The 11094-nt window shown below is 38.6% G+C and overlaps 1 protein-coding gene across 2 annotated transcripts in view; it reads left to right on the top strand.

Moving 5' to 3' along the window:
• The first annotated feature begins 9477 nt into the window (after positions 1-9477).
• The window catches only part of AGR2 (anterior gradient 2, protein disulphide isomerase family member), a 44062-nt gene continuing 42445 nt past the window's right edge, over positions 9478-11094 (top strand). Inside the window, exons 1-2 of one of the 2 annotated variants that reach the window (XM_078059338.1) lie at positions 9478-9623; positions 10244-10628. The gene's annotated coding sequence lies outside the window, so the exon portion shown is untranslated. The remainder of the gene's footprint in view (positions 9624-10243; positions 10629-11094) is intronic. The other variant, XM_036120249.2, reaches the window with a different exon arrangement.

The raw sequence follows: 11094 nt of genomic DNA, 5'->3' as shown, positions 1-11094 counted from the left end.
TAATTGACATTATATAGTATTTGTTTTTCTCTGACTTACTTCACTTAGTGTAATATACTCAAGGTTCATCCATGTTGTCACAAGTTCATCAACACAAACAGGTTGTTTCCACATCTTGGCTATTGTAAATAATGCTGTACTGAACATGGGAGTGCAAATAACTCTTCGAGAAGTAGAATTGCTGGATCATAGAGTCACTGTTTTTCCTAAGGAAGTAAAACTACATTAACTTCCTTCTTTTCACTTATTGGATGAAAGAGTTAACAGTTTCATGAGCAGTTTTAGGGAGAGTAGAGAAAATAATTAGCTCTCATGTTACCAGAGAGAATATAAACTGGTACAGCTTCAATGGAAAGCATATATATCAAAATTACAAATGCACATGCACCTTGACCTAGAAATTCCATTTCTGGAAATTTTTTTTACAAATATATTCACCCGTGTTCAAAATCATATATAAATAACGTCACGTTCACTGAAGCCATGCTTGTAAAGGTTTGGAAACAATCTAAGCACAAAAGATTGGAACCAGTTTAAATGTCTCGATCTTCAAAGGATTAATTAAATAACTTAAAGAACACACATATAATGCAATATTGTATAGAAGCACAAAATAATTATATCCAAGATATACCATTATGTTAAAAAAGCAAAATGCATTGGACAGCCACCTGCAGAAGAATGAAACTGGACCATTTCCTTACACCACACACAAAAATAGACTCCAAATGGTTGAAAGACCTCAATGTGAGACAGGAGTCCATCAACATCCTAAAGGAGAACACAGGCAGCAACCTCTTCGACCTCAGCCGCAGCAACTTCTTCCTAGAAACATCGCCAAAGGCAAGGGAAGCAAGGGCAAAAATGAACTATTGGGACTTCATCAAGATAAAAAGCTTTTGCACAGCAAAAGAAACAGTCAACAAAACCAAAAGACAACCGACAGAATGGGAGAAGATATTTGCAAATGACATATCAGATAAAGGGCTAGTATCCAAAATCTATAAAGAACTTATCAAACTCAACACCCAAAGAACAAAGAATCCAATCAAAAAATGGGCAGAAGACATGAACAGACATTTTTCCAAAGAAGACATCCAAATGGCCAACAGACACATGAAAAAGTGCTCAACATCACTCGGCATCAGGGAAATCCAAATCAAAACCTCAATGAGATACCACCTCACACCAGTCAGAATGGCTAAAATTAACAAGTCAGGAAATGACAGATGTTGGCAGGAACCCTCCTACATTGTTGGTGGTAATGCAAGCTGGTGCAGCCACTCTGGAAAACAGGATGGAGGTTCCTCAAAAAGTTGAAAATAGAGCTACCATACGACCCAGCAATTGCACTACTGGATATTTACCCCAAAGATACAAATGTAGGGATCCGAAGGGGTACGTGCACCCCGATGTTTATAGCAGCAATGTCCACAATAGCCAAACTGTGGAAAGAGCCAAGATTTCCGTCGACAGATGAATGGATAAAGAAGAGGTGGTATATATATATACAATGGAATATTATGCAGCCATCAAAAGGAATGAGATCTTGCCATTTGCAATGACATGGATGGAACTGGAGGGTATTATGCTGCGTGAAATAAGTCAATCAGAGAAAGACACGTATCCTATGACCTCACTGATATGAGGAATTCTTAATCTCAGGAAACAAACTGAGGGTTGCTGGAGTGGGGAGTGGGGTGGGAGGGATGGGGTGACTGGGTGATAGACACTGGGGAGGGTATGTGCTCTCGTAAGCACTGTGAATTGTGCAAGACTGTTGAATCTCAGATCTGTACCTCTGAAACAAATAATGCAATATATGTTAAGAAAAAAAAAAAAAGAAGAAGATAGCAGGAGGGGAAGAATGAAGGGGGGGAAATCGGAGTGGGAGACGAACCATGAGAGACGATGGACTCTGAAAAATAAACTGAGGGTTCTAGAGGGGAGGGGGGTGGGAGGATGGGTTAGCCTGGTGATGGGTATTAAAGAGGGCACGTTCTGCATGGAGCCCTGGGTGTTATGCACAAACAATGAATCATGGAACACTCCATCAAAAACTAATGATGTAATGTATGGTGATTAACATAACAATAAAAAATTTTTAAAAAAGCAAAATGCAAATACCTGTCTATAGTATGCTAGTGTTTGTATTTTTAAGAAATATATACACATACATACGCATTAAACATACCAATTCCTATTCATAACTTATACATTTACATAAATATATACATAAACACACATATCCATTATTGTATATACATATCCATATACATATTCAGTTATGTGACCTGACGACCTCTGGAACGAAATGTAAGAAATGTTAACACTTCTTACCTCTGGAAGGAAAATGAGAAAAAGAATTTTTACCTTTTGGATTTTAAACTATCTAAATTTGTAACCTATTCTTTAATGTGGAATTTTAAAAGATAATTCACCAAATGATGCTGATAAGCAGCTAGACTTGGCAGGCTCTAGTTTTAGAGACTCTCAGAAGTTCAGCCACCAAAATGTTTACTGTTTCTCATAATCTGCTGGACTGGTTCATGAGATTTTAGATGAGTGACCACCTGCTTTAAGTTAGTCTCTGAGTGGAGAATGATTTTTACATTTAAAAAAATTTTTTAATCAAAAAAGTACAAGAATGGGGCACCTGGGTGGCTCAGTCAGTTAAGCGGCTGCCTTCGGCTCAGGTCATGATCCCAGGGTCCTGGGATCGAGCTCCACATCGGGCTCCCTGCTCAGCTGGGAGCCTGCTTCTCCCCTGCCTGCCGTTCCCCCTGCTCGTGTGCACGCTCTCTCTCTCTCTCATTCTCTCTGTGTAAAATAAATAAATAAAAAATCTTTAAAACAAAAAAGTACAAGAATACAGTCAATGGTATTGCAATAGCAACGTAATAGACAGATGGTAGCTAGACTAGTGGTGAAAGTAACATAATGTATAAACTCACCAAATCACTAAGTTGTACACCTGAAACTAATGTAACATTGTATGTCAGCTATACTCAAATTTTTTAAAATATAAGATTTTAAATAAAGAATATTATGTGACACATAAAAGTTACATGAAATTCAAATTTCAGTGTCCATAAATTGTTTTACTGTAACAAAGCCATACTCATGTTGTTACATCGTATCCATTATCCAGGGCTGCTTTTGTCCAGTAACGGCAGAGGTGAGTGGTTGCAAATGGGACCATATGGCCTGCAAAACCTTAAATATTCACTCTGCTTCTTGGCTTAAAACATTTGTAAGGTTGGGGTGCCTGGATGACTCAATTGGTTTAGTGTCCCTTGATTTCAGATCAGGTCATGATCTCAGGGTCATAAGATTGAGCTCTGCGTCGGGCTCCACGCTCAGTGGGGAGTTTGCTTGAGAGTTCCTCTCTCCTCTGCCCCTTCGCTGCCCCCTATTCTCTCTCGGGTGTTCTCTCTCTAAAATAAATAAATCTTAAAAAAAAAAGTTTTTAATATCTTTTTTAGACCTCCCCACTTGAATGTTTACCAGAAATAGAAGCACTTCTTGCTTTTCCTGAAATGGAATAGTGTCTTGGTTTACATGTCTGAACAACCCATTCATAGCTAAACTGTTAAGACTGAGTATTCTATGGTCTTGATAAATGTTTTCTTGGACTCCAATTGCCCAGAAATCTGATGCTGGAATTAGTTTTCCAAGAGTTACATCAACGCCTTTCTTTATACACAGCTGTCCTTGTTCCCAGCTGTTGGGCAGGTGCTGGGAAGAAATGGTAGCTGAAGTTCAAGACTCATGTTATTAAATTGCTCTGTGTTTCAAGACACCTATACCTACCACAGTTTAACTTGAAGAAGAATTATCTAGTAGGAAGATTACTTACTTAATATTTGGGAGGTCTGAGTTCTATATTTGCCTCTAAAAAATGCCAATATATATTCTTGGGCTTAGTTTTCTTAAAAAAAAAAAAAAAAACAGAAATTATATTCATCAGATTTCCAGGCTTTTCACCACTAAGTTTGAAATTGTTGGCAATGCTAGCTTTCTATCTACATCATAAATTTGAAAAGCTGAGTTGTAGGATTCATTCCTACCTAAAATTTATTTATATTCCAAGTTTGAGAATTAATTATTAACAATTCCAAGTTCGTTATTTAACACTTTGAAACTAAAGTTAAAAAATAGGGTTATTAAATGACAAGTAGTTTATGATTACTTCCGTTGTTCTTTAAAAGATTTATGCTTAAAATACATAGACTCTAGAGTCCCTTTCTATACCCAGAATCCCCTCAAAATTAAACATTTTTAAAAACATCCTATAGGGCGCCTGGGTGGCTCAGTCGTTAAGCGTCTGCCTTCGGCTCAGGTCATGATCCCAGGGTCCTGGGATCGAGTCCCACATCGGGCTCCCTGTTCGGCGGGAAGCCTGCTTCTCCCTCTCCCACTCGCCCTGCTTGTGTTCCTGCTCTTGCTATCTCTCTGTCTGTCAAATAAATAAATAAAATCTTTAAAAAAAAAAAATAAAAAATAAAAAAATAAAAAAATAAAAACATCCTATATATGCAAATCATCATTTTTAAATCATTTACTAGAGTTAATCTTCCAATGTTTATCTTACTCTAAAGAGCAGGGTAATCAGTTAGCTACCATAAAAACTTCTCACAAGATTAAAAATCAAAATGACACTGAAAAATGCATAGAAAAGGAACTCTTACTGAGATTGTTTCTATGATGAGTTGTTACAAGAATAAAAATAACTGGCATTTTGTTTCCCCCCACAGCACTAAAAAAGTGTTTACCCAAAATAAACACAAGAAATGGCAGAGAATAATTTCATCATGCTGAACCTCAGGGTACATGACCTCTGTAATGTTTTCTTAATATCACAATTTAATGGAAATTTTGAACTTTTTTTGCTATTATTAAGACCAAAAAAAGGTATCAAGTGTTGGTGAATACAGAATGTTATATGCAATTGTAAATGGTCAAAATTATACAATATACTGAAAATAATGTCCACATAAAATATTTTTGGAATCAATTGTCAAAAACAATCCAATTCAATAACATCTTTTCCTTCCCCTGCTAGCATGAGACCACGAAGAATTTATCGCCTGATGGACAATATATGCCTAGAATCATGTTTGTGGGTATGTACGTAATCTCATTCCATCAGTTTTGCAAACCCAGTAGCATCTTGCTTTTATTTATTTTTAAGTGCTAGTTCAAGTACTATTCTTTTTAAAGAGAAGTCATTGCCAACCCAGTCAAGAACAGCTCTTATAGGTTCTATAATCAAAATTCATTATATCTATGATACAGAAATTTTAAATGTTGAAGTTGACGGATGCTATTAAATCAATATCCCGATGTACTTTCAGTGCGGTCCCCAAGCTGTACTGACACAGTTATGACACACTAAAATGAGAACGTAGGTTACCTCATCATGAATTCACCTGTATGTAAACCGATTTTGCTTATAATACTGGCCTAACATTTGTTCAGTATAAGAGGCAAGAATGATTTTAGAAACATTTTATTTTTTATTTTTTTTTTAAGATTTTATTTATTTATTTGACAGAGAGAGAGAAAGAGCACAAACAGGGGAAGCGGCAGAGGGAGAAGCAGGCTTCCCGCGGAGCAGGGAGCCTGATGCGGGGCTCGATCCCAGGACCCTGGGATCATGACCTGAGCCGAAGGCAGACGCTTAACCGACTGAGCCACCCAGGCGCCCCTAGAAACATTTTAACTACTTTATCAGTGACTTATTTTTTATTGGCAGATCCTTCTTTAAGGGTCAGAGCTGATATAACTGGAAGATACTCTAATGGACTGTATACATACGAACCTCAGGATTTGCCAGCATGAAAGTATTCGCAAATTATCTTGAACAGTGGTAGAGCTGTGCCTGTGAGAAGGGTCAGTGACGCCCTACCTCAGTGCTGCCCCCCACACAGCGCTATTCACAAATGAGAATCCCTGCAGTTGGTGGTAACGGTAGTGCTGAAAAATGAACTGCATAGCTCCTGTCAAAATGAGAATTTCTGGGGCACCTCAGAATCTTTTTTGTTGTCGTTGTTTTTAACAGAGATGTCAAATACTTTTTATGATCACTAAATCTGGGACCACCGAGGAGAACAGACTACGTGTTAGAATTAAACCTTAAGAGAGCCAGTCAGTCCATTCTTGTGATATCAAAGATCATAAAAGTGAATGTTCCTTTGTATTTTAATATGCCTATGATTATGAATTTGAGTATAAACACACTAACATTCGATATACATATAATTACTTGGTAATTAGTTTTATTAGTGTGGCCTAGAACCAATTTAGTTTCCTTCTCTACCCTACTTTCACAATTAAACTCTATATCCTAGTTGATATTTCTATCTAATTTCTTCACCTTTATAAAAATTAGTGGATTAGATTCTATCGCTTTGAAATGTAGGACTATGCTTAGAATACATATATATATGTATACCCTTATTTCCATTACTTTTAGCCTTGGAACCTCCAAAATATTCTTTATTCCTCCTTTAACACATTTAATGTTTTTTGGTTGTTTTTAAAGATTTAATTTATTTATTTGACAGCGAGAGTGAGAGCATAAGCAGGAGAGGCAGAAGCAGATGCCCCACTGAGCAGGGAGCTTGACACAGGGTTCCCTCCCAGGACCCCGGGATCATGACCTGAGCTGAAGGCAGATGCTTAACCGACTGAGCCACCCAGGTGCCCCCCACATTAAGTGTTAAGAATTACTAACATCGACTACCTGAAATAGTGTGCACAATTCTGTATGTATGCCATTTTTATAAATGAGCTGAGCTCTGTCTTGCATTTCAGAGATAAAACAGTAAAGAAAATTACATATTCAAAAAGAGATTAGAATAGGGTTGTAAGGGACATCCAGTTAAATTTAAATTAGAAATAAACAGTTTTTAGTACAAGTATGTCTATGCAATATTTGGGACATATTTATCCCCAAAATTTATTCATTGCATATGTGAAATTCAAATTTAATTGGGTGACCTATACTTTCATTTGCTAACACTGGCAACCTTAATTTAGAACTGCTCTACTAGATGCTTCTCCTTCTCCTCTGTTTCTCCTTAATTTTTTGCCTAAAATGGCGACATTTCTACTTCAAATCAATTTCACAATTTCTGAGTTAAAAAAAACTCAATTGTTTTATAACATTTAAGCTTTCCCAATTATTCAAACATTTCATTTCTATTTTGTATCAGTCACTGTGGTCGGTATTGCGGCCCCACAGACGGTCTAGATAAAAATAAGGCAATTTTGTTCTCATGGGGAATTCAGAGTCTAGTGGCAAGAGAACTGATGGGCGACAACTCGTGAAATGTAATGGGAGGACGGGGCGAGCAGGGAAGCGATGGTCCTTCCCTCTAATGAGAGCTGTCTGTCTTCCCACAAGACGCAGCACTCATGAACCTTGAATGATAAGAGACTGTTCCCCCATTAAAGAAATCAGTCTGATGTGCTTGACATTTTATAGTACGAGTCCTTAGAACATACTACAGTTAAAATGATGTAAACTACACAATATGTACATCATAAACATCCTAGTAAAGACAGATAAGCATTTTTTTTTTTTTGCTGTTTTTAAAAATTGTTTCTTATGTAATGTCTCTTTTTTTCTTTTCTTTTTTTTTTTTTTTTGCTAAATAGAAAGCCTTTTGGAGCAGAAAGTCAAAGTTTCTCGGTCTCTGTCTCCACCCCCAACACACACAGACACACACAGACAGACACACACACACACACACACACAAACCCCCACTGACAAAATAAATTATCTCAATGTTGGGCAAGCATCCACAACGGGATGCCATTAAATGTGTAACTCCCCTGCTGTTTGCAGTGATTAACTTCATGAATGCCAATTTATGAAATCTTCTCATAAGAGATGAAACAAATACACTGCCCACAGCTTTGTAATCATGTAACCGGATTTTTGTTGAGTACTGACTACTGTAAATTCTCTAAGTCTACCATCATATTTCCAGGATAGGAATGGTGTCACATGTCAAATTGTATCTCCCAGAACTCATAGGTTGAAGTCCTAAACCCTCAGTTTGTCAGAATCTGACCTTATTTAGAAATAGTCACTGAATAATTCATTAAGATGAGGTCATAGTGAATGGGGGGGCCTCTAAGTCAGCACGCCTGCTGTCCTTACAAATAGGAAGTATCCGGACACAGAGACATACACACAGAGAGAACATCATGTGAAGATGAAGGCCATGCAGCAGAAGCCAAGAGACACCACAAGTTGCCAGTGAACCACCAGAAGCTAGGAGAGAGGCATGGAGCAGATTCTCCTTCACAGCTTTCAAGAGCAACCAGCCTTACCAACACCTTCCTCTCCGGCTTCTGGCCTCCAAAGCTAGAGACAACACATTTCCACTATTGGTGGTTCGTTGCAAGAGCACTCGCAAACAACTGAGGTGCTATCCCTCCCCTCCCCAAGTTGCAGGATTTCCAGGATCCATAAGAAAACATCACAACTCATCACACACTTACAAAGCCTTGCTAGAATGGAGGGACCATTTTTTACAGTACGTTTATTAGGTTCCAATTCTACCCTCCAAACACATTTCTCAGCCCAGTTAAATGTTATTTCAGTACTCAAGATGCTTTATAAAATTGATGAAGCTAGTGAGGGGGAAATACCCAAAACCAATGCTGTGGTTTCCATTCCAAAGCCAAAGTCACACCCCAAGAAAGAGGTATGATTTTGGTATTTTCAGTTATGATGAAAGCAGATATAAAGAGAACCCCTCCTGTGCCCCAGGGCTCTGCTGAAGTCCATTCATGGACCATCTCCTCAATTCCTCACCACAAATGTGAAATACTGTTATCCTCACTTTCCTTACGGTTTAGCCAGGACCTAAAGACGTTCAATAACTTGGTTTAAAAAAAAAAAAAGTCACACAGCTCATGAGTGGAGCCAGTAGTCAAACCCTGCAAATTTGGCTCCAGGGTCAACACCCCGAACGACCGTACTATTCTGCTTTGGATTTGTAGGTTGTGAAAAACATCATATTTAATCAAAACTATCACTGTGCCACAACTGAAAGTATTCAGAGTATGTCCTTCATAAAAGAAGGGCAGTTCACGTGACTTTCAATTAACCTTTCATAGAAAAATCGTAGGCAGTCTCACCATTCCCATAATTGAGGCTCGACCCCCAACAAACCAAAGGACAAGCTTCTTTCAGCTCTTGGTGACTCAGTGAGGCTCAACCTGAGAATCTTGGTGGCCAACAGAGGAAGAACAGGATAGTGTGACTCCAAAACCCCCAGCACATCCCCTCAATAAAAATCCCTGACCTAAATGACCCAGTATTCTTACTTCATGCACCGTACCCACAGGAAAATTTGACAGAGGACAGTTTACCTTTGGCGGCATTCTTGACTTTCTTGGAGACCTCTTCCCGAGTTACACAATGCCCTCGACACTCTGCACTACCCAGAACCCCTCCCTACTGGACAGGCTCTGGGTGAAGCCTTACTTCAGCTGCTTTTGCTCTCCTCAAGATATTTGTGATTAACGCTTCCACCTGAGTGTCCGTGTTTAACAATGGAAAGCTGGAGATTTCAAAGCTCTAAAGGTTCCAGGTACTAATAGTAAGTGGGCTTTCAACTACTTCTTAAAATCACCTGTTCTGTCTACCCGAAAACCTGCATCTGTTGTCCTAATGAAGTCACTTTCTTCCCATTGCATTCATCCTGAGGGGCACTTAAGAATTTTATTTACGGGCGTGCCTGGGTGGCTCAGTTGGTTAAGTATCTGCCTTCGGCACCGCTCAGGTCAGGATCTCAGGGTCCTGGGATCAAGCCCTGAATGCATTGGGCTCCCTGCTCAGCGGTGAGCCTGCTTCTCCCTCTGTCCCTTCTCCTGCTCGTGCTTTATTTCTCTCTCTCTCTCTTTCTCTCTCTCAGATAGATAAATAAAAATCTTTAAAAAAATTTATTTACATTAATCATGTGTCCTTGGTATCCTAAGGAAAGTGTTGGAGTAAAGCAGTGTGTCCCAAAAGAGGTTTAGCTTGATTTGCTTTCGTACCTATATTTAACAAATAACCTGTATAAATCACCCAGGAGTCATAGACAATTATGTCTCTTGGTTCAGGCATGTTAATACCAATCTAAAATCTTCATAAAAATTCCTTGGTAATTTGTTTCAAAACTTTCAAACTCTAAAATGTAATAACTAGTCATCTTTCTGTCTTTGTTTTGTGTTAAAGTCTTCCCAAAGAAGGACAATCTCAGAGGCAAGGCCTTCAGGGGAACGCTTTATGTGATGTGAAATTCTGAAATCCTGAAATTTTTGTCTTTTGGAAGACTTCCTCGAAAAGCAATGAAAGCTCCTTCGAGAACAATGCTCCACTACAAATTCCTTTTCCGGATTCTAGGTTTTTGCTAAGTAGCAAGAGCAAGCATTTCAGGGAGAACTCTAAGGTCAAGTATCCGCTAAATGTCTTTGTCCGTTAAAATGAGGACTTACGGTAATTTAAAAAGACAAACCACTGTGAGTAGTGTCCTTTTTCGCTGTCCTTCTTTCCACCACTGAAGAGCCCTCTCGGCTAATGTGGACAGTCAGCATAATTTTGCATAATTGCAAAACTTGAGGTGACTTATTCTTTTATTTCATTTCTTGTATGAGATCATTAACATGAAGAATTCACAAATGCACCCACATACCCAAAGCTGACGGTATTTACTAGCCTCTTTTTGATCCAATTACTGTAAAAAGATTTCTCTAAGAGAACCTGAAAGTAATCTTTACAGGTTGCGAAAGAAAACGTACACACCCTTTTGTAATTTTATCAGGGACTCTTAGCGTGGGGCCGCTCAAACAAGCAGCGTCAGCTGCCTTCACTTAGGAACAGGACACCGGCCTGTATCCGTCTCCTTCCAGGTGGGTGTTGGCTCACTTTAAGCAGATGGTGGGTTTATGATTCTAATGTATTATATATTTCTCAATAGACAAATATTTGCACTGGACCAGAATAAATAAGAAAAACATTCGTCAGCTTAGTTCCTAAAGAATAGCTGCAGTTTTAGGACACCTCAGCATTTAAACTGTTGTAGGAGG

Source organism: Halichoerus grypus, chromosome 12 (assembly GCF_964656455.1).
Source record: "Halichoerus grypus chromosome 12, mHalGry1.hap1.1, whole genome shotgun sequence".
Lineage (NCBI taxonomy): Eukaryota > Metazoa > Chordata > Mammalia > Carnivora > Phocidae > Halichoerus > Halichoerus grypus.
The sequence above is the reverse complement of the archived record's forward strand: the minus strand, read 5'-3'. Positions and strand labels throughout refer to the sequence as shown.